This window comes from Eurosta solidaginis, chromosome 5, assembly GCF_040869045.1.
Source record: "Eurosta solidaginis isolate ZX-2024a chromosome 5, ASM4086904v1, whole genome shotgun sequence".
NCBI classification, from domain to species: domain Eukaryota; kingdom Metazoa; phylum Arthropoda; class Insecta; order Diptera; family Tephritidae; genus Eurosta; species Eurosta solidaginis.
This window is the reverse complement of record NC_090323.1, coordinates 262,809,689-262,835,223: the sequence shown is the minus strand read 5'-3', so window position 1 is coordinate 262,835,223 and position 25,535 is coordinate 262,809,689. Positions and strand designations below refer to the sequence as shown.

The 25,535-nt window shown below is 38.5% G+C and overlaps 1 protein-coding gene across 1 annotated transcript in view; it reads right to left on the bottom strand.

Moving 5' to 3' along the window:
* Galk (N-acetylgalactosamine kinase) overlaps window positions 1-23,895 on the bottom strand; it is a 67,713-nt gene extending 43,818 nt beyond the window's left edge. Inside the window, exon 1 of the mRNA XM_067790132.1 lies at window positions 23,718-23,895. The gene's annotated coding sequence lies outside the window, so the exon portion shown is untranslated. The remainder of the gene's footprint in view (window positions 1-23,717) is intronic.
* Between the last annotated feature and the right edge of the window lie 1,640 nt (window positions 23,896-25,535).

The window sequence follows — 25,535 nt, the reverse complement described above, 5'->3', positions numbered from 1 at the left end:
GACGGGGTGCTAAAGATTAATCTACCAGAAAACACGCAAATTGTGGGATATGCTGATGATATTGCAGTGGTAGTAGTGGCCAAGAAACTGGACCTGCTTCAAGCATTATGTAATGACGCCGTAGCAAAAATAAATACGGGACTGGAGTTGGCTAGCCAAAAGATGGAAGTGGTATTAGTAAGCTCCAAATGGTTGGCGAAAGAGTTAGTCTTAACTGTCGGGGATCATCAAATCACTTCATACGATTCCTTAAAATACTTAGGAGTGCACATTGTCTCTAAGCTAACTTTCAAAGAGCACTTCAGAGCGGTGGGGGAGAAAATTACCAAAGTTAATGGAGCACTTATGCGAATAATGCCTAACATTGGTGGTGTAGCTTCGCTCGACGTCAGCTTTTGTCCACAGTAACCAGCTCAATAATATTATACGCAGCACCAGTGTGGTATGAATCTAAACGGACCCATCAAAAATATATATTAGCAGCGTACCAACTTGCTTCTTTAAGAGTAGTAATTGCTTATCGGACGGTTTCCGACGACGCGATCCTGGTTCTAACCCGGAAAATGGCCGATCTGTATAACACTAATACCGAGCGACCATCTGAAGAAGACAAGAAAAGAGCAATGACACAAACAATAGCTAAGTGGCAAGAACGGTGGGAGGCCACGAGTAAAGGGCGTTGGACTTTCACGCTAGTTTGGAACGTAGCTCAATGGAATAGCAGAAGCACGGCGAACTGAGCTAGCATCTCACGCAGATAATGAGTGGACATGGCGGTTTCAAAGAGTATTTATGGAAGCGTAGGATAGAGGAAGATCCTCATTGCCCAATGTGTACCACGGAGTTAGAAAACGCAGAGCACGTTGCCCCCGTTTCCACGAGGAAAGACTTGCCTTGCATGGAGTCTTTGGGGAGGAACCTACCACGAGAAATTTAGTATCACATATGTGCAACAGGAAAGAGTGCTGGACTGCAGTGAGTAAAATGGCATTTATAGTAATGACACGCCTGATGGATGCTGACAGGGAGCGCAGAGAAATGCGCATGCAAAGCAGTGGCGATTAAATGGACACTCAGAGTAAATAGCGAGAACCTGGACGCAGGGACAACAGTAGGCTCTTAAAAAATGAGAAATATGGAACGTAACCCTGAAGTAATGCGAAAGTGGTGCCGGGATGGGCGACGGTACCAAAACGGGCAGACGGTTGCTGCGACGGCAGCAATTATGGTGCATTAGGTATTTTTCAGCCTCCCAGCAAAAAAAAAAAAATATATATATGTATATCAACTTCTATACATAACATAGTCGAACGGGTGCAGACCTGACGATTAGAACTAAAGTTTTCTTTCTGAAGGTATATTATTAGGCTTTTCCGGTCTAAGTGTTTTTTAAGTGCGAAATAAAATTACATTATTCCACTTTTCTAACCCAACGTTTCGCTAATAACTTTTTAGCATCATCAGGGGTATGCGTTTATTTGTTTGATAAAATTGCACTCTACCGAGGGTTTTTTTTTCCCCTTTTGAAATTATTTGAAAACTATTGTTTTTGAACATACAACACTTTTGAGAAACATAAAAACATTGAACATTTATGGACAGTAAATCAATACCATCTTAACGCTATGGTAATCTCGTCAATACTCAAATAATTTCAAAAGGGGGGAAAAAAAAACAAATAAACGCATACCCCTGATGATGCTAAAAAGTTATTAGCGAAACGTTGGGTTAGAAAAGTGGAATAATGTAATTTTATTTCGCACTTAAAAAAACACTTAGACCGGAAAAGCCTAATAATATACCTTCAGATTTAACGAGAACTGGTCGGAAATACATAAAGTTTTCTTTGTTTAATACACACCAAAAGGGCTCCTGCAAGCATATTGGCCAAGGAATTGAAGCTGACCGTAAAAGGACTTACAGAACTTTATTAACATCGCTGCAGACCTGCTTTAAATCTAAGACCGATAAAATGCTGCACCTCTAGGTTTTAGAGCTGCATTCGGTAGCACGAAAAGAATCCATCTGAATTACGTTACTTAGCATAACTTATACGGTACTTCAAAATGATGTTGACCAACATCACCAAAAATGCGATGCATGCAATACTAAAAAAGGTATTAGGTAGAGTGCTCCCTTATCGTGGAATTTATTTAATTTGATACTATTTTATGAGACGACGACGTTGGCCTCATTGACCAGGGCACCCACCCTGCACTTCCCGCTTACCCTGATCTGGAAAGAGAAGGGGAAAAGATGGATATGATGATGAATGCGGACAAATCAAACTACCTGCTGTCATTAATAAAAGAGTCAGGTCATTTCAGTCATGGAAACAATGTCATTATTGGCAGCTCGATTTACGAAATATTAAAGGACTTCGTACCCTGGAACCACTATCATTAATACAAGCAACAACGTCAGCCTAGAATCACTTTTGCAAACAAATTCAAATTAGGAATTAGTAGGCAATTGAAAAGTTCAATCGCGTTCAAACAAGTACTTCTAAAGCTCCATGTAGGTCAAGCAAGCTACGTTGGCTGGGGCTTAGGTGGGCTTTTCCATTGTGGATAAAACAAGTGTGATATATTATCCGTCAACTGCCTGACAGGGTGTTCAATATGGCGGCGCATAGCGCCGGCCATGGCTCAACTATATACAGGTTGGCTCATCTGTAAAGCAACAAAATATGTCTGTTCAAATTGTCAAAATCTGTGTATTGGTGTTGGTGAATGGTATGGAATGGAAACATAAAACTTAGCAGTTTTTGTATGTGTAAGTAGAATGTTGCCAATGTGTTGGTTTCATTTTGAGTTTGCCATCTCCTTTTGACAATCCCTTCGACCATGCAATGACATAAATAAAATCAGCTGATGAGATGAGCCAACCTGTACATAATTGAACCATGGCGCCGGCTATCTTCAGCGGGTTATAGAAAGAGATACAGAATGAGACAGCGATAGTTAATTACAAATCAGGTGATCCATTCTATTTGTAATTTTTACGTCTATGCAGAAGTTATCACACTTGTTTTATCCACAATGGGGCTAAAGGTGTTTTTATTGGTACCCACCTTTGGGAGTAAAGACTCTTAAAGCATTTTAATATCCACAAATTCTTGCAATTAATAAATTATGAATAACATACGTATTTAATTAGCTAATATAAGTAGAAATTTAAATTTGAATGTTAACACTCGAAAATGACACCCACTTCCCATCCATAAGGCGTCTGGCAAATGACTGCTTAGCGTTATTGAATTCCTTTTGTTACTGAGCACCTCTACCTCATGGAATACTCTGTGTATCTTTGTGTAAAAAATAGCTGTTAAAAGCATTCATATGATTTTGTTTTGGTGTATTCCTGTCTAGAAGGCTAATTTTTTGTCCTCAGCCACAAGAAAATTTTAATGAGTTAATGAATTAAAATTTTGGCATTGTTTATCGCGTTTGCAAACGCTTTTTTAGTAGACAATAGAATCACAAAAATTGTAGTAGAGTAAAGCATGAGTGTAAATGAAAGCATACATGTAAAAGTTTTATCTATACAGTGGACATTTTATTAAACGAACTGTGCGATTGAAAATAAAAGCGAAATATAGAAGACTCCATGAGGAAGGTGCAAAGCGGTATCGAAACGTGTGTGGGGATAAAATTTGTTGTTTGCCTATTTATAATCGGAGCAAAAGTTAAAAAAATAGAAAAGAATATTGAGAGTATAATCCATTGTGAATTCATACAAGTGAGACATCTTTCTATTCCTCCATTACCATACCTACCTGTCAAATAATAGCTGACAGGGAGAATGGCTGTTGCGAATGGCCAGAGAATGGAAGATAGGTTTGTTTTTTGCTCGCGGATATTAAATTGAACTGCCATGAATTGCCCATTTGTGTCTCAAATCGGCTTTTCTTTTAAATGTGTATACTGAAAATCAGACTACATATTAATATTAATTTCTATAATCTAGTTAACAGTTAAATCTGAGCAGCCAATTAAGCAATTTTTTGAAAAAAACTATTGAGCAAATGATTTAAGTAATCGAACAGCGATTGAACAGGTGATCGAGGCTGTTTACTATTGTGCACGTTTTTGTCAAATATTCGCCACTTGTATGAATTCACAATGGTATAATCCCAACAAAAATCAAAATTAAGCGAATTCAAATGACCATATAGCACTCATACGCCACTCAAAATCACAATGCAAGCTTCATATAAGGGCTGGTACAAAGAAATTCTACAAATTCGTTGCTGTCCATATGACCGAACTTTTGTGGAGAGACCCGACATCAAGTTTCGTACAACGGTTTCATTAATACGCCACAGTGTTTGTACTTCCGTAACAGTTTTTGTTGGTTTCCTTATTTTCAAAAATTTCGCTTTTATCAGAGCCCAATATCGCTCAATTGGCCGCAGCTTCAGCACGTTGGGTGGATACAAGTTCTTCCTAACATAATTTACTTCGTTATCTTCGTACCACTTTTGGGTGACAAGTGTAATGTACTGGAGCCAAGTTGGTCAAAATATGGTTGGACCATTATGACGACGTAGGAATGGCAAACTACGTTTTTGAAGAAACTACATATTTCACGTAAGTTTCTGCGTTGATGGTTCCCGAAATATAAGCAGTAGAGCTCGGTGCCTGGCAACGTTTTCAGGTTCATTTTCTAGTACGTTTAGTCGTCCATAATCACACAAAAATTGTTGTTTGCCAGTTTGGTCTCATAGAGTTTATGTACGTGCAAGGCAAATGATTTTTGACGTCTGTTTATACTCAGTTGAGCAGAGCTCACAGAGTATATTAAGTTTGATTGGATAACGGTTGGTTGTACATATATAAAGGAATCGAGATAGATATAGACTTCCATATATCAAAATAATCAGGATCGAAAAAAAATTTGATTGAGCCATGTCCGTCCGTCCGTCCGTCCGTCCGTCCGTCCGTTAACACGATAACTTGAGTAAATTTGAGGTATCTTGATGAAATTTGGTATGTAGGTTCCTGAGCACTCATCTCAGATCGCTATTTAAAATGAACGATATCGGACTATAACCACGCCCACTTTTTCGATATCGAAAATTTCGAAAAACCGAAAAAGTGCGATAACTCATTACAAAAGACAGATAAAGCGACGAAACTTGGTAGATGGGTTGACGTTATGACGCAGAATAGAAAATTAGTAAGATTTTGGACAATGGGCGTGGCCCCGCCCACTTTTACAAGAAGGTAATTTAAAAGTTTTGCAAGCTGTAATTTGGCAGTCGTTGAAGATATCATGATGAAATTTGGCAGGAACGTTACTACTATTACTCTATATGCGCTAAATAAAAATTAGCAAAATTGGATTAAGAACACGCCCACTTTTTAAAAAAAAATTTTTTTAAATTCAAATTTTAACAAAAAATTTAATATCTTAACTGTATATAAGTAAATTAAGTCAAAATTCAACTCCAGTAATGATATGATGCAACAAAATACAAAAATAAAAGAAAATTTCAAAATGGGCGTGGCTCCGCCCATTTTCATTTAGTTTGTCTAGAATACTTTTATTGCCATAAGTCGAACAAAAATTTACCAATGCTTCTCAAATTTGGTAGGAGCATAGATTCTATGACGGTAACTGTTCTCTGTGAAAATGGGCGAAATCGGTGGAAGCCACGCCCAGTTTTTATACACAGTCCACCGTCTGTCCTTCCGCTCGGCCATTAACACAATAACTTGAGCAAAATCCGATATATCTTTACTAAACTTAGCCCACGTACTTACCTGAGCTCACTTTTTCTTGGTATAAAAAATGGGCGAAATCTGACCATAACCACGCCCACTTTATCGATATCGAAAATTACAAAAAATGAAAAAAATGCCATAATTCTATACCAAATACGAAAAAAGGGATGAAACATGGTAACTGGATTGGTTTGTTGACGCAAAATATAACTTTGGAAAAATCTTTGTAAAATGGGTGTGACACCTACCATATTAAGTAGAAGAAAATGAAAAAGTTCTACAAGGCGAAATCAACAGCCCTTGGAATCTTGGCAGGAATACTGTTAGTGGTATTGCATATATAAATAAATTAGCAGTACCCGACAGATGATTTTCTGGATCACCTGGTCCACATTTTGGTGGATATCACGAGAACGCCTTCACATATACATCTAAGGGCCACTCGCTTTTAAAACCCTCATTAATACCTTTAATTTGATATCCATATCGTACAAAAACATACCAGAGTCACCCCTGTCCCACCCTAATGGCGATATCTCGAAAAGGCGTCCACCTATAGAACTAATGCCCCCTCTCTCTTAAAATGCTAGTAACACCTTTCGTTTGATACCCATATCGTACAAACATTCTAGAGTAACCCCTGGCCCACCCTAATGGCGATATCTCGAAAAGGCGTCCACCTATAGACCTAGTGTCCACTCCCTCTTAAAATGCTCAGTAACACCTTTCGTTTGATACCCATATCGTACAAACATTCTAGAGTCACCCCTGGCCCACCCTAATGGCAATATCTCGAAAAGGCGTCCACCTATACACCTAATGCCCACTCCCTCTTAAAATGCTCAGTAACAGCTTTCGTTTGATACCCATATCGTACAAACATTCTAGAGTCACACCTGGCCCACCCTAATGGCGATATTTCGAAAAGGCGTCCACCTATAGAACTAAGGATTACTCCCTTTTAAAATACTCATTACCACCTTTCATTTGATACCCATATCGTACAAACACATTCTAGAGTCACCTTGGCCCACCCTAATGGCGATATCTCGAAAAGGCGTACACCTATAGACCTAATGTCCACTCCCTCTTAAAATGCTCAGTAACACCTTTCGTTTGATACCCATATCGTACAAACATTCTAGAGTTACCCTTGGTCCAGCTTTATGGCGACATCTCGAAAAGGCGTCCACCTATAGAACTAAGGATTACTCCCTTTTAAAATACTCATTACCACCTTTCATTTGATACCCATATCGTACAAACACATTCTAGAGTCACCCTGGCCCACCCTAATGGCGATATCTGGAAAAGGCGTCCACCTATATACCTAATGCCCACTCCCTCTTAAAATGCTCAGTAACACCTTTCGTTTGATACCCATATCGTACAAACATTCTAGAGTCACCCTTGGTCCACCTTTATGGCGATATCTCGAAAAGGCGTCCACCTATAGAACTAAGGATTACTCCCTTTTAAAATACTCCTTACCACCTTTCATTTGATACCCATATCGTACAAACACATTCTAGAGTCACCCCTGGCCCACCCTAATGGCGATATCTTGAAAAGGCGTCCACATATAGACCTAATGCCCACTCCCTCTTAAAATGCTCAGCAACACCTTTCGTTTGATATCCATATCGTACAAACATTCTAGAGTCACCCCTGGCCCACCCTAATGGCGATATCTCGAAAGGGCGTCCACCTATAGACCTAATGCCCACTCCCTCTTAAAATGCTCAGTAACACCTTTCGTTTGATGCACATATCGTACAAACACATTCTAGAGTCACCCCTGGCCCACCCTAATGACGATATCTCGAAAAGGCGTCCACCTATAGACCTCATGCCCACTCCCTCTTAAAATGCTCAGTAACACCTTTCGTTTGATACCCATACCGTACAAACATTCTAGAGTCACCCCTGGCCCACCCTAATGGCGATATCTCGAAAAGGCGTCCACCTATAGACCTAATGCCCACTCCCTCTTAAAATGCTCAGTAACACCTTTCATTTGATTCCCATATCGTACAAACACATTCTAGAAACACCCCTGGTCCACCTTTATGGCGATATCTCGAAACGGCGTCCACCTATGGAACTAAGGATCACTCCTTTTCAAAATACTCATTAACAGCTTTCATTTGATACCCATATCGTACAAACAAATTCTAGAGTCAGCCCTGGTCTACCTTTATGGCGATATCCCTAAATGGCGTTCATCCATAGAACTATGGCCTATTCTCTCTTAAAATACTCTTTAATACCTTTCATTTGATACACATGTTATACAACCACATTCCAGGGTTACCCCAGATTGATTTTCCTTATTTTGTCTCCATAGCTCTCAACTGAGTATGTTATGTTCGGTTACACCCGAACTTAGCCTTCCTTACTTGTTTTCATTTCGTTTTGAAACTTTTTCCTTTCTTTATGCTTAAGTAGCATAATTCGTGTGCCTTGCACATGCGTGGTTTTCTCTATTTTGGCAATATCTCTCGTTGACATGGGTCGGTTTTTCCTAATTAGAGAGATAACATTTTTCTCCAACTCGGCGTCTGCTGATTCCTTCTGGGCTTGTTCTTCACCAAGCCACCTTTCTTGAAGCGAAAAATTGATCTTCGGGTAGATGTTTTGGATGATCCTGTGAGTTTCGCCGGCTTTTTGCAAGTAACAATGGAATTATTCGTACAAAATATACATAAATTGTTTACAAGGCTCTTCGTCCGTATTGTGAGGAATACTAGCAACACTAAGGGGTACTCTCATCTCTAAGCCGATACTAAGCAGTGACTCGTATGCACATCAACAAATCAATCATTATGTCTACCCATGTGTCCATACGAGCAGCGGAGAAGGGACCCACAAACACATGCATATATCTTATCTGAGGTGCTCACAAAAGAAGGCAATAATTTGTGCAAGTATCACTCATATATACACGCGCATATGAGAAGCTATAAACGTAGTTATAGCTGGTAATTTTATAGCTGATAACTAACTAGTAAATTCTAGAATAGAAAAGCCTAGGAATATTCAACGAGGAAACCAGACAGTATAAAAGGCAGCAACAGTAGAGGCACAACAATCAGTTTTGATTAAGCACGCTACCTGTCGAGCAATAGAAGTGTTATTTTGAAAGTAGTCTAATAATTTATTCAATAGTTTAGTGATTCGAACGTTAGCAGAAGGTTGCAAATAAGCGGAATTGCAGTAAATTTGTTACAATTGGTGTCAGAAGAGGAATTGTTGAATAAATTCCGAAGATTTTGAATACAACTTGGACATGGCAAAGTTAAGGGAATTAAGGATCCAGGAGTTGAATCCGTGGATTGAATACAGCCGGCAATAAGATCGAACTTCAAGCTCGGCTACGAGAGGTATTAGAGTTGGAAGGAATTAATATAAATGAGTATGTCTTTTATCCTGATGTGGAAGAGCCAGCGAGTAAAGTGGAAGAGAAGATAGAGACTCCGAATCCATTGGCAAGTGTTGCCACTAACGCGATACTAGCAGTGTTGAACTAAATGTCCTCACAACTGTCATCACAATTGGAATCCCAGGAGAACCGTATAATGTCCAAGATTGAAGTACAAGAAACACGCATTTCAGAAATGTCGTCACAAATATCAACCGATGTGTCATCCCAACTGGAATCGCAGGAAACCCGTATAAAATCACAACTCGAAGAACAGAAGACATATTTAGTATCTCAACTGGAAGCGCAAGGGGCACGTATATCTGAAATTTCGGCACAAATTTCGGAACAGATATCATCCGAAGAGTAGAAGAGTGGTAAATTTGGAGATGTTAGCGGCGTTTAGATCAGGAAATTTGTCTGATCGGGATGATCAGACTTAGGTGGAGGGCAGTGTGACGAATACTAGCAACAATAAGGGGTACTATCATCTCTAAGCCGATACTAAGCAGTGACTCGTATGCACATCAACAAATCAATCATTATGTCTACCCATATGTATGAAACTGGAAGAGCAGCATGCAAAAATTTTACAACTCGAGGACAAAATTGATGCCGAGATAGAAGAGTTAAAAGGTCGTATGGAGCAGTTACAACTAAACCGCCCAGCTGTGCCAGCGAGCAATACGAAGGTAAAAACTCCGTCTTTTGACGGCTCTGTTCCTTTCCAGGTCTTTAAGCTACAGCTTGAGAAGACGTCAGCAGTGAACAACTGGAATGCGGAAGATAAAGCTGCTGCACTGTTCATGGCATTGAAAGGGCCTGTAGCTGAGATTTTACAAACCATTCCAGAGGGCTGTTATGAAGCATTGATGGGCGCTCTAGAGAGAGGATACGGAACTGAGCATAGGAGACAGATATACCAAATGGAGTTACTGAACCGCTTCCAGAGGCCTGGTGAAACATTGCAAGAGTTTGCGTCGGATGTTGAACGGCTGGCACATTTAGCGAATGCGGACGCACCCGTGGAATACACCGAAAGGGTAAAAATCCAGAGCTTTTTAAATGGCATACGGGACGTGGAAACGATGCGAGCGACATACGCAAACCCAAAACCTACATTCACAGAAACGGTATCACATGCTCTGATTCAGGAAACAGCTTCGCTTCTGTGTAAGCCAGTTTTCAAAGCACACCGTGTGGAAGTGGAAAGGCCAGAGTGGGTAGACGCAATATTGGAGGCGCTGAAAGGATGGCAAAAGCGGAGTGAAAGAGTTATCAAACGCGGGAAGCCCGGTCACATTGCACGTCATTGCGATCTTGGCCCTGGTATTCCAACTTGGGTGGCCGTAAACGCAAAGCTGGAGGAGATGAGCAAGAGCGTGCCAGATGTAAAGATCGAGCGCTAGTTCCAGCTGTTGAATGTCTTGTGATATCTATCTCGCAAATTGGAAGAAAATCGAGCAGTCTTGCCGTCAAAGGAAAGGTGGATGGCAAGGAGCATGTACTGACTGTAGATACGGGTGCATCTCACTCCTTAATTCGATCTGACTTGGTCAACAGGAGAGTAAAACCGTTACCTTGAGCAAGGTTGCGTACGGTCACTGGCGAGTATAACCAAGTCCAGGGAGAAGTGATATGTGAAGTCTTAATTGGAAAGGTCACAGTTCTACACAAATTCGTTGTGGCGGAGTTCGTTGATGAAGTCATATGGGACTTCTTGGTTGACCACGACATCAAGATCGATATGCAGAGAAGGGTGATACGGTATGAGAACCAGGATGTGCCACTTAACTTCAGTTTGGAAAAAGAGTTCAGCAGTAATCGAGTCAACCAGAAAAGTCAAAGGCAGCAGATCGGGTAAGGATTGATGGAACGAATGGGCCAAACAAATCAAAACCAAAGGTACCTGCGAGAAAAACACTGGCATTGACAAACCCTAATGGACGCAATAAAACGACTGAAACAATTTTCCTGAAAGAATGCAAGGGTTATTTCAAGCCAGCGCGCACTACTGTTGTGAAACGTCAAGACGATACTGATGATGCAAAGTCAATCTGTCAAGATCAAGCTCTGCGAAGTAGTTCTTCATTGGCCAAACAACAGAGTGCGAGGGAACGATCCAGGATAATGAGTAGTAAGATGAAACGCAGGTACGATGAGAACAATTATTCGGAAGGTTTCTTGGAGGAAGATATGGTACTGTTATACAACCCTCACCGGCAGAAAGGTGTTCCATCCAAATTTCGGTGCAGTTGGGAAGGCCCGTACAAAGTTGTGAAGAAGATCAGTGACACCATCTACCGCATACAAACCATTGGGAAACCACGAAGTAGAAGAGTGGTACATTTGGAGATGCTAGCGGCGTTTAGATCAGGAAATTTGTCTGATCGTGATGATCAGACTTAGGTGGAGGGCAGTGTGACGAATACTAACAACAATAAGGGGTAGTATCATCTCTAAGCCGATACTAAGCAGTGACTCGTATGTACATCAACAAATAAATCATTATGTCTACCCATATATATGAGCAGCAGAGAAGAGACGCACAAACACATGCATATATCTTATCTGAGGTGCTCACATAAGAAGGCAATAATTTGTGCAAGTATCACTCACATATACACGCGCATATGAGAAGCTATAAACGTAGTTATAGCTGGTAATCTTATAGCTGATAATTAACTAGTAAATTCTAGAATAGAAAAGCCTAGAAATATGCAACGAGGAAACTAGACAGTATAAAAGCAGCAACAGTAGAGGCACGACAATCAGTTTTGATTAAGCACGCTATCTGTCGAGCAATATAGGTGTTATTTTGAAAGTAGTCTAATAAAGATCATTTTGCATTATCGAATATTGGAGTTATTTATTCAACTGTTGAGTGATTCGAACGTTAGCAGAAGGTTGCAAATAAGCGGAATTGCAGAAAATTTGTTACAGTATTAATTTTTACCTTGTTGAAGGCTTGACTTCATAAGCTTATATATTTTAAAAAACGACACGAAACACCAATACAAAAATAAGTAATTCAAAGCATATTGTGTCATTACTGGAAAATTTATAGGAATATCTTAATTTGCAGAGTTATCCACACTTATGGTCTGATTATCAAGGGTCCACTGAGATTTGCTCCCTGCTTAAAATGTAGTATATCCTGTCTGCAAACAATTGATATGAAATACAAAAAGGCGGCTCTTACTTTACTGCACAGCGTAGGGGGGAAACCTAAAACAAAAATCTTTGTCATTTACGTAAATATTGTTATTGTTTGTATGCATTCCTGCATTTACTTGTGCATATTTATGTAAAATATTTTGCACACAAGTATGTATGAATTTGCATATGTTTATATGCATTTATATTCAATAGGTAGATTTTATTTATTTATAAGAAAGGAAAACTTTTTTAATTTTAGAATTTTTCATCGTGTTGGTATTTGTACCCTCAACATTCGCACAATCAAAACCGAAAAGGAAAAAAAAAAATCAAGCAAGGAAGGCTAAGTTCGGGTGTAACCGAACATTACATACTCGCTGATAGCTTTGGAGACAACATTGTCTTTTTCATGGATACATACAAATGGTAATACTAACAAGTAAGGAAGGTTAAGTTCGGGTGTAACCGAACATTAAATACTCAGTTGAGAGCTATGGTGACAACATAAGGGAAAATAACCATGTAGGAAAATGAACCGAAGGAGGAAACCCTGGAATGTGTTTGTATGACATGTGTATCAAATGAAAGGTGTTAATGAGTATTTTGAAAGGGAGTGATCCTTAGTTCCATAGGTGGAAACCGTTTCGAGATATCGCCAGAAAGGTGGACCAGGGGTGACCCTATAATTTGTTTGTACGATATGGGTATCAAATTAAAGGTATTAATGAGGGTTTTAAAAGGGAGTGGTGGTAGTTGTATATGGACCAGCGGTGACCCTAGAATTTGTTTGTACAATATGGGTATCAAATGAAAGGTGTTAATGAGTATTTTAAAAGGGAGTGGGCCTTAGTTCCATAGGTGGAAACCGTTTCGAGATATCGCCATAAAGGTGGACCAGGGGTGACCCTATAATTTGTTTGTACGATATGGGTATCAAATTAAAGGTATTAATGAGGGTTTTAAAAGGGAGTGGTGGTAGTTGTATATGGACCAGGGGTGACCCTAGAATTTGTTTGTACAATATGGGTATCAAATGAAAGGTGTTAATGAGTATTTTAAAAGGGAGTGATCCTTAGTTCCATAGGTGGAAACCGTTTCGAGATATCGCCATAAAGGTGGACCAGGGGTGACCCTATAATTTGTTTGTACGATATGGGTATCAAATTAAAGGTATTAATGAGGGTTTTAAAAGGGAGTGGTGGTAGTTGTATATGGACCAGGGGTGTACCCTAGAATTTGTTTGTACAATATGGGTATCAAATGAAAGGTGTTAATGAGTATTTTAAAAGGGAGTGGGCCTTAGTTCTATTGGTGGACGCCTTTTCGAGGGAGTGGGCCTTCGTTCTATATGTGGTCGCATTTTCGAGATATCGCCATAAAGGTGGACCAGGGGTGACTCTAGAATATGTTTGTACGGTATGGGTGTCAAATGAAAGGTGTTAATGAGTATTTTTAAAGGGCGTGGGGCTTATTTCTTTAGGTGGACGCATTTTCGAGATATCGTCATAAAGGTGGACCAGGGGTGACTCTAGAATGTGTTTGTACGATATGGGTATCAAATTAAAGGTATTAATGAGGGTTTTAAAGGGAGTGGTGGTAGTTGTAAAGGTGGTCGCCTTTTCGAGATATCTCCATAAAGGTGGACCAGGGGTGACTCTAGACTTTGTTTGTACGATATGGGTATCAAATGAAAGGTGTTAATGAGTATTTTTAAAAGGGAGTGGGCATTCGTTCTATAGGTGGTCGCCTTTTCGAGATATCGCCATAAAGGTGGACCAGGGGTGACTCTAGAATATGTTTGTACGATATGGGTATCAAATGAAAGGTGTTAATGAGTATTTCAAAAGGGTGTGGGGCTTATTTCTATAGGTGGACGCCTTTTCGAGGGAGTGGGCCTTCGTTCTATATGTGGTCGCATTTTCGAGATATCGCCATAAAGGTGGACCAGGGGTGACTCTAGAATATGTTTGTACGATATGGGTATCAAATGAAAGGTGTAAATGAGTATTTTAAAAGGGCGTGGGGCTTATTTCTTTAGGTGGACGCATTTTCGAGATATCGCCATAAAGGTGGACCAGGGGTGACTCTAGAATGTGTTTGTACGATATTGGTATCAAATTAAAGATATTAATGATAGTTTTAAAAGGGAGTGGTGGTAGTTGTATATGTGAAGTCGTTTTCCAGATATCGACCAAAATGTGGACCAGGGTGGCCCAGAACATCATCTGTCGGGTACCGCTAATTTATTTATATATGTCATACCTGCCAAGATTTCAAGGGTGTTTTATTTCGCCCTGCAGAACTTTTTCATTTTCTTCTACTTAATATGGTAGGTGTCACAACCATTTTACAAAGTTTTTTCTAAAGTTATATTTCGCGTCAATAAACCAATCCAATTACCATGTTCCATCCCTTTTTTCGTATTTTGTATAGAATTATGGAATTTTTTTTAATTTTTCGTAATTTTCGATATCGAAAAAGTGGGCGTGGTCATAGTCGGATTTCGTTCATTTTTTATACCAAGATAAAGTGAGTTCAGATAAGAACGTGAACTAAGCTCAAGTTATCGTGTTAACGGCCGAGCGGAAGGACAGACGGTCGACTGTGTATAAAAAGTGGGCGTGGCGTAAACCGATTTCGCCCATTTTCAAATAAAACAGTTACCGTTATAGAAGCTATGCCCTTACCAAATTTCACAAGGATTTGTAAATTTTTATTCGACTTATGGCATTAAAACATTCTAGACAAACTAAATGAAAAAGGGCGGAGCCACAAAAAACGGTGAAGAACGAGTTGAAGGATGAACTTCACCGTCTTCGTAGTTTCCACATAATAGACATACATATATTGCAAATTTTTGACATCCGCTTTTTTGGCGCCGCTTTTGAGGAAACCAAGCCTTCAGGGAAATAGTTTAAAAGTAACAATGTCATGAATTTGAAAATGATTTCGGCTGGTAAAACAAATATGTACAATTAAGGGACCTAATCAAAAGAAAACGACTTCATAGCTCGAAATGACATTAAAAGCAAATATCTATCAATTAACAAAATCGGATGTCAATAGAAAGATTTTAATAAATGAAAAAACATATTTCCGAAACTCTCTAAACATAAGCTTCAAATCTAGAGGCGAAGGACCAACCCGGTCTAATGTACATCCCACTCAAAACAATTCTGCGCGTACAATTCACAGTGAACATACACACAAACTCACTCTTGGGCCACATTTTTTAAAATTTCACTCTCAACAATTTTTCATAACATGCATAAAGAATTATAACTTCAAAGATGTAATAACTTATTAAAAATAGAAAATGCAATCAATAACTTACGTACTTAGCCAAAACATTTCAGAACAAACAAGTAAGGAAGGCTAAGTTCGGGTGTAACCGAACATTACATACTCAGCTGAGAGCTGTGGAGACAAAATAAGGGAAAATCACCATTTAGCAAAATGAACCTAGGGTAACCCTGGAATGTGTTTGTATGACATGGGTTTAATATGGAAGATATTAAAGAGTATTTTAAAAGGGAATGCGCCATAGTTCTATAGGTGGACACCATTTCGGGATATCGCCATAAAGATTGACCAGACGTGATTCTAGAATGTGTTTGTACGATATGGCTATAAAATTAAATGTATTAATGAGGGTTTTAAAAGAGAGTGGCCCTTAGTTGTATATATGAAGGCGTTTTCGAGATATCGACCAAAATGTGGATCAGGGTGACCCAGAACATCATCTGTCGGGTACCGCTTATTTATATATTTCATACCAAGAACAGTGTTCCTGCCAAGATTCCAAGGGCTTTTGATTTCGTCCTGCAGAACTTTTTCATTTTCTTCTATTTAATATGGTAGGTGTCACACCCATTTTACAAGTTTTTTTCTAAAGTTATATTTTGCGTCAATAAATCAATCCAATTACCATGTTTTATCTCTTTTTTCATATTTGGTACAGAAATATGGCATTTTTTTCATTTTTCGTAATTTTCGATATCGAAAAAGTGGGCGTGGTCATAGTCGGATTTCGGCTATTTTTTTATACCAAGATAAAGTGAGTTCAGATAAGTACGTGAACTAAGTTTAGTAAAGATATATCGCTTTTTGCTCAAGTTATCGTGTTAACGGCCGAGTGGAAGGACAGGCGGTCGACTGTGTATGAAAACTGGGCGTGGCTTCAAACCAATTTCGCCCATTTTCACAGAAAACCGTCATCGTCATAGAATCTATATACCTACCAAATTTCACAAGGATTGGTAAATTTTTGTTCGACTTATGGCCTTAAAAGTATTCTAGACGAATTAAATGAAAAAGGGCAGAGCCACTCCCATTTTGAAATTTTCTTTTATTTTTGTATTTTGTTGCACCATATCATTACTGGAGTTGAATGTTGATATAATTTACTTATTTTAATTTGATTTCGATATCGAAAAAGTGGGCGTGGGGTAAATAGTAAAAAAATAATAAAAAAAAAAAAATTTTAGTTAAACGGTTTTATTGAAAACAATACTTACATGAAGTAATAATAATACTAAAAGCTAGAAAATAATTAGACTAGTACCCATCACACTCCTCATCAATGTAGGGCGTTGATCAGACAATTAAATTAAAGCGTTGGAAGCATCAAAATTTCAATTGATAGTTATATATAAGACCAACTGAACCTTAATCACGTTATGCTACGCCTCACATATTTAGAAATTTCACGCGCCCAACGCTTTTATTTAATTGTCTGATCAACGCCCTACATTGATGAGGAGTGTGATGGGTACTAGTCTAATTATTTTCTAGCTTTTAGTATTATTATTACTTCATGTAAGTATTGTTTTCAATAAAACCGTTTAACTTAAAAAAAATTTTTTTATTATTTTATTAAAGTTTGATCTCACAACCTAAGGCATTTGCATGCGGCTCATCTTAAATACATACAACCAAAGTTTTGTTTTTTAAATCGCAATTACATTTTATATTATATATCTGTATTCTTTCGCACGTTCTATAAAACTTCGAGCATGATAATTACTTATATTTGTATATAAAGTCGGATAATCTGGGTTCAAACATTCTAGCCCACCAAATAAGACGGCATGTAGTTTTCCATTATAAATGGCCGGTGCACCACCATCTCCAGAATTCGCATCACTTTTCAGTGCCCGATCTGTTAAACACATTAATGTTGATGGGAAAGTTAGCCCTAGCTCCTCATATTTAGCCGCATAAGAAGACTCACATTCGTCACTTGGGATTACTTCAAATTCGGCAGATTGGAGTACAGGGCAATATTGCTCAATGTGTGCATATTGCGAACCCCATCCAACAACTCGCAATTTTACGCGCGGCTTTAATCCAGTATTGCAAAGTGATACTACTTGTATTGTTTGGCTATTCTGGAGGCGTTCATTCAACATAATTACAGCTAAATCCAAATCTACCATTTCCGGATAAATCTCACATGGACGAATTATATACACCGCTTTGCGAACTATTATTGCATCACGGTAATCGGTTACACCAGCTTTAACAGAGATGGGAGACTGGAGGTAATCTTTCAAACAAGAATCAGATGTAAGCACCTTCTTTGCAGCGATTATTGTACCTACGCAACGATAATGCTCTTCAATATGTACTGACACCACATAAGGGCTATTTATTATATCCCAATCTTTGCCACCTATAATACGATTTTGCGTATTCGTACTAGTTGAAACGCAGATAAGGACAATAACTATGATAGCGAAATAATTGTTTAAATTCATTTGCTTTTAAGATTTTTCGTCGATTTTTAAGTTTAAACTGAATCAAGTTGAAGTTTGTGGGTGCTATTTATACAAAATTTTGTTGCGTAAATAAAAATGAGTTTTGAATTGGAAAATTACTAAATTTTTGTGATTGTAGCAGTATAAGTGTGACAAGAAAAAATTTTAGTTTAGGTCCATTCGATTATTAAATACAAAAAAAAAAACACATTAACACGATCTTTGTGAGTGTACACAGTCTGTAGTAGCAATATAGAAGTATGACATATATGATATTTGGCGGCCGCCGTGGTGTGGTGGTAGGGTGCTCCACCTATCACACCGAGGGTTCTGGGTTGAACTTCCGGGCAAGCGGGGTTACCCCTCGGAAGTGATTCAGCAAACACTCCGGGTGTTTCTGCTGTGAAAAGCTTCTCAATGAAAAAGCATCTGCCTTGCAGATGCCGCTCGGAGTCGGCATAAAACAGTTAGGCCCAGTCCCGCCAATTTTTAGGAAAAATTAAAAGGAGCCCTACTCAAATTGAAAGAGAAGTTCGGCCTTAAACCTCTTTGGAGGTTATCGCGCCTTGCATTTATTTATTTAATTGTTTATTTATATACAATGATGGAAAAAATAATAGGGACAACTTAGTGCGAAATATTAAACCAATTATATAAGCAGCACTTCAATATCTCTCTTGGAATAGTGCACCCTATAAAAACAGCATTTTAAGGTTGTTGTTTTGCGAAAAAGGGAACCACTAGAAATTTGGCTTGGAAAAAATAATAGGGAGAAAACGTGTTTATTGATATTTTTGCATTATAAATGGTAAAAACTTCGTTGTTGTAACTTCTTATAAAGCCACATAAAATTGCACTTGTATGGCGTATGGAGACTAAGAAAATATTTAAGAGAAAATATCGGCACTTCCCATTTAGAAATAAAAATGTGCCACAACTCTTGTTGTTGTAATTGTAACTAAGTATAAGCCATTTACAGCTGCTTCTTTGATGAATATTGCGAGCTCGTTTTGAATAGCTCGTTGAGTATCAACGAATGTCTTTCCATTATCATACATTACTTTGTGGGATAATACGCATCATCCTACGAAGCGAGTGAGGGCTTCCCTGAAGACCTCAGTTGTCTAAGTTGTGCAGGATTCGAGATGGACCGTTTTAATAGAGAAGCATACAAATACGCAAAAATGTGCTTTTGAGTAGGAAGCTCGTCGCAAGGGAGACGGCTTCACCATAAATGGGCCAGCGAAGTCAACGCCGGTTACGTAAAAGGACACAGAGTAAGTGACACGTTCGGTGCAAAGCGGCCATTATTTGCGAAAGAGTTCGTTGCTTATATATCGTGCACGTCTTGCAGTTGAATATGTACTTTCTTACTTTCTGCTTGAGTCTGGAGATATAGTATTGCTTCCATATCATGCAGATCATTAGTTGCTTTTCACAATGGAGCAAATCTAGAATCAGTGAGCAGAACTTCGAGTTGCCTGGGATAATATTTGTACAGCATTCTTTACAGTTCATATAGCACTAGCTAAACAACCGTCAATTCAGAGGATGCCATCATCTAGCATGTGATTTAGGGTCAGCAGGGAGCTTTTCTTACTGATAGTATTTGATTCTGCTAATTGAGTGAATTCTGCTGGGAAATGATGGCGTTGAATTAACATTATGAGTTTCATTTTAGCGTCGTGAGTGAGGGCTATCGAACTGGGAATCGGGTGGTTTTGAGTGTGACGATGAAACGCCTTAACGCGTTTTTGGAATGGGTGTATTTTGGCCACAATGTGTTCGGCTTGGAGAGCTATTGGAGTCCATTCCAACATAACGAGCAGTCAACTAAATCTTGTTGTTAGTATTCTTGGGTTCCTAAATCGGCGGATTGTCATCGCTAGGTACGTGGCGCCAAAGTGTGTTGCTGACGTTCTGCAAAATTTGGGTAATCCTGTATGCCACGTAAGTTTTCAATGTATGCCGGAGGTTTTCTAGCCAGGCCAACACAACGAAGGGATCTGACCAGAGTTCTAGTCATGGCAAGTTAACTGTTTGTAGGGTTGTGACTTTGGTTTTTGCCATAAAGAGGTGGGTTGAGGCAGAGTTCCCTTCGTGTTGCGCTCTTATGTAAACACATGCAGCAAATGCATGACATCAAGAAACCGTGGATTTCGATGCATTTATTAGGGGAAAATTGCACCCATCGAGATATATTTACACTAATAGCTGGGAGACTTGCGCGGAAGATGTTCCACTTGTAAAAGGATTCTGGTTTGACTTCTTCATCCCAGTCGGTTCCTTCTTATCATAGCTGCTGGAAAAGGATTTTTGGTGACAACCATTCTGCCGGGTCAAAAAGTTTCGCTACGGCTGAGAGTATTTGCCGTTTTGTATTTGACTTAAAGTCGGGAATTAGGTCGTGTGAGTACGAAAACGAGTGAGTTAATGCGTTGCATCGTATTCCTTAGGTATTAGTAGTGTCATGGGTTTTGAGAAATTCTGTATCTAGGATATCAGAGTCTGGTATTGATTCATGTCTTTTTATTTGATTGCGGTTATTTTAATTAGCTTGCTAATTGTAGAGCTTCGATAGTTTGGATCATAGAATCGAGAGTGGACTGTATATCGTGGCCGCCGGAGAGGACATCATCTACATAAGTTTCTAATAGTATGATGTTAGTGGCGAGAGTTTTTGTTCCTTTTGTTTTGTTTCTGTTTAAAAATGTGGTTTTGAGTAGAACTGAGAGGTTGTTCCCATAGATAGGGAGTTTCAGTGGGCAGTTTCGACGAGCATGTCTACACAAGGGTGGGGTCCCAGTAGTTGGTGCTACCAGGGTACATAAGCAATTATTTATTGTAGTGTAGTATGTCTTAATATGCATTCTTTTAGGCTTATATATATTTTGACACGAGCCATATTGTCGCTAGTATCTACCTTAATTTATTTATTTAAGTGTTTCGATATACGCAAAAGCACACATCATACTCTGTATATGATTTTTTTTTGGAAAAATATATACATATATGTATATGAATTTTCGTAGCTCGTTAATATTTTATTTAACACGTGGTGCGACACACAACATACTCTGTTATTGTCGCTAGTATCTACTTTAATTTATTTGTTTTATGTGTTTCTATGTACGCAAACGCAAACGTACGTACGTCATGCTCTGTATGACATTTTTTGAAACAAAAAAAAAACAAAGGAATATATACTACTACTACTACTGAATTCATGCTATTATCCTCTTCCGCATCATCACTGAAAGCGATTTCTTCCTCCCCTGGATTGCCTTTTCCTTGTCATCGTAACCCTTTTATTAGTTTTTGAGTTCATCATGGTGGTACGACCACCTGTCCGAAAAGGCGGACTCCTCGGTCTAGTGTAAGAAATGTAAAATAAACGCCCCTTGCTGTCGTAAGGCCAACATTATTTAGCGAGGCGGCCCGGTATCGATAAGGCTCCGTTCAAACCCCTCCAGAAATACCCCCTGGCTGCTATTAACCCAATAGGCACGGATGGGGGGGGGGGGGGCGGCACAAAGAAAGTGAACCAGTGGCCGACCTATTTGAAAACATATTATTTATGGAGCGATTTGCTTGAAATTTTGCCTAATGTTGGATACCCTGTCTTTGCGGAAAGTGAGCCACGATGTTGGGACTTGTTTGAAATGCATTATTTAGGCGGCCTTTCGAATAGGTTAATCTTTTATATAAAATCGAATGTACATGTTGGTAATTTATTCAATTCAACAATAGCAAGGAAAACCTCCATGCCAAATCTTCAATGGCTTTTGCTTCACGGCTTGCAAAACCTTTACATTTTTTTCTTTTAAATGTGGGCGGTGCCATGCCCATTTTCTACGATTTTACTAAATTTATAGTTTTTGTTATTAAGTCAATCAACATATCAAGCTTTGGTACGAATTTTCACTTTTTTCTATTTTTCAAAATTGCGATATAAATTTTTTGTGGGCGTGGCCCCAAGCGGTTCCTTTTGTTTTCACAAAGATTATATATAATAGAGTTACGACAACCTTCATGTGAAGTTTAAAACAATTATCTTTAACACTGCCATGTCATAACGTCAACCAACATAAGTTCAGCACCTTATATATCTTTGGCAAGCATTTTAAAAATTTTTGATATTGCATGGTAGTCGCTCGATTTCGCATGGTCAATGCTTAGTCTAAATGTTTTTCGATGTTAAAAAGAAATCAATTAAAGAATAAATTACTCAAATTGCTCCAGATAGCACTCACCAAATAGTAAAATCTTTTTATTTTGGTTATTTCAGGGGTTTGCTGCATTTGAATCGGCTCACCATTTTCAGGGTATATTTGCTGCAGACTAAAGAGGATCTTCATCTGGTTATTAATCAATAGACATAGGTTTTCGTACCGAGCTCTGAGGGCATCCCATGATAGCTGTAAAGTGTCAACCATTAGTATCATAAGTTGGCCTGCCTAACTTCTTGTCTTTTGTTGCAGGTGATGAAGTTTTTCGGCTTGGGTTAATCGGGGATGACAACCATAGATCACCGTAAACATATCTTTAAATGCTGGTCAGTCTTCATCACTACCGTGGAATATTTCGATGTCGCGGTTGAGGTGTATTAGTAGGAGGTCTCAACAGTTGCATGGCATCGATAATTTGCGACATGAAACTTTCATAAATTTCAGAACATTTGTGATATTTCTGCTCTATCGAAGGTGTACACGCCTTGTGGAATGGGGAAAGGGAACCGTTTAATAGGAATCTACTAGAGCTGTTGGGATTCTACCATAAGGAGTAATTCTGTTTGGTCACTTATCAGGTTTGCTGACAATTTAGAGTACAAATCCTCCATTCTATTACATTAGAAAATAAAAGCGTGACAACTTGAGGCGGGTCCACCAGCGGGGAGAGATTGATTTTTATTTTACAATCCCATTTTTATACTCATCTGAGCAGAGCACACAGAGTATATTAATTTTGTTCGCATAACGGTAATCCGTAACGGCATAAACTAATCGAGATAGATATAGACTTCCATGTATCAAAATGATCTGGGCGAAAATAAAATTCATTTAGCCATGTCCCTCCGTCCGGCCGTCCGTAAACCCGATAACCTGAGTAAATTTTGAGATATCTTAATGAAATTTGGTATGTGAGTTCCTGGGCACTCATCTCAGCTCGCTATTTAAAATGAACGAAAGCGGACTATAACCACGCCCACTTTTTCGATATCGAAAAAAGGAAAAAGTGCGATAATTCGTTACCGAAGTCGGATAAAGCGATGAAACTTGGTAGGTGTGTTGACCTTATGACGCAGAATAGAAAATTAGTAAAATTTTGGACAACGGCCGTGGTACCGCCCACTTTTAAACGAAGATAGTTTAAGAGTTTTGCAAGCTGTAATTTCGCATTTTTTAAAGATATCATGATGAAATTTGGCAGGGACGTTACTCCTTTTATTATATATGTGCTAAATAAAAATTAGCAAAATCGGGTGACAAAAAAAAAATAATTTAAAGTCAAAATTTAACAAAAAATTTTATATCTTTACAGTATATAACAGGGACGGAAAATAATAATTAGTCGAAAAAGTCCTGGTCAAAAAATTGTCCTAGGTGGAAACGTTTGAGTTCCCAGTGTGAAACTCCTAAGTTAAGTTACCTGCGTGTCGTCTGTGGCACCAAGTGGCGTCTCCTTTCCTAGATGGTTAAATTTGAAGTTTTCGCGGCGGTCTCCTCCGCCAAATCCACATTTAAATAAAAAATGCTTTATTTGAACACTGCTTTACAATCTGTTTTATTTAAAATGAATTAAAGTACTCTCGCAGAGACGTCTGCAGTTTTTGGTTGCCAAGAATATATTAATGATGGTGCAATATATAAAAATGCCAGTGGCACTATTGCCATTCGTCATTTTTATACTCAGTAGAGCAGAGCTCACAGAGTATATTAACTTTGATTGGATAACGGTTGGTTGTACAGGTATAAAGGAATCGAGATAGATATAGACTTCCATATATCAAAATCATCAGTATCGAAAAAAAATTTGATTGAGCCATGTCCGTCCGTCCGTCTGTCCGTTAACACCATAACTTGAGTAAGTTTTGAGGTATCTTGATGAAATTTGGTGTGTAGGTTCCTGAGCACTCATCTCAGATCGCTATTTAAAATGAACAATATCGGACTATAACCACACCCACTTTTTCGATATCGAAAATTTCGAAAAACCGAAAAAGTGCGATAATTCATTACCAAAGATGGATAAAGCGATGAAACTTGGTAGGTGAGTTGAACTGATGACGCTAAATAGAAAATTAGTAAAATTTTCGACAATGGGAGTGGCACCGCCCACTTTTAAAAGAAGGTAATTTAAAACTTTTGCAAGCTGTAATTTGGCAGTCGTTGAAGATATCATGATGAAATTTGGCAGGAACATTACTCCTATTACTATATGTATGCTTAATAAAAATTAGCAAAATCGGAGAACGACCACGCCCACTTTTAAAAAAAAATTTTTTTTAAGTTAAATTTTAACAAAAAATTTAATATCTTTACAGTATATAAGTAAATTATGTCAACATTCAACTCCAGTAATGATATGGTGTAACAAAATGCAAACATAAAATAAAATTTCAAAATAGGCGTGGCTCCATCCTTTTTCATTTAATTTGTCTAGGATACTTTTAATGCCATAAGTCGTACAAAAATTTACCAATCCTTGTGAAATATGGTAGGGGCTTAGATTCTGGGACAATAACTTATTTCTGTGAAAAAGGGCGAAATCGGTTGAAGCCACGCCAAGTTTTTATACACAGTCGACCGCCTGTCCTTCCGCTCGGCCGTTAACACGATAACTTGAGCAAAAATCGATATATCCTTACTAAACTCAGTTCACGTACTTATCTGAACTCACTTTGTATTGGTATAAACAATGGCCGAACTCCGACTATGACCACGCCCACTTTTTCGATATCGAAAATTACCAAAAACGAAAAAAATGTCATAATTCTATACCAAATACGAAAAAAGGGATGAAACATGGTATTAGGATTGGTTTATTGACGCAAAATATAACTTTATAAAAATCTTTGTAAAATGGGTGTGACACCTACCATATTAAGTAGAATGGAATGAAAAAGTTCTGCAGGGCGAAATAAAAAACCCTTGAAATCTTGGCATGAATACTGTTCGTGGTATTATATATATAAATAAATTAGCGGTATCCAACAGATGATGTTCTGGGTCACCCTGGTCCACATTTTGGTCGATATCTGGAAAACGCCTTCACATATACAACTACCACCACTCCCTTTTAAAAGCCTCATTAATACTTTTAATTTGATACCCATATCGTACAAACAAATTCTAGAGTCACCCCTGGTCCATGTTTATGGAGATATCTCGAAAAGGCGACCACCTATACAACTACCACCACTCCCTTTTAAAACCCCCATTAATACCTTTAATTTGATACCGATAT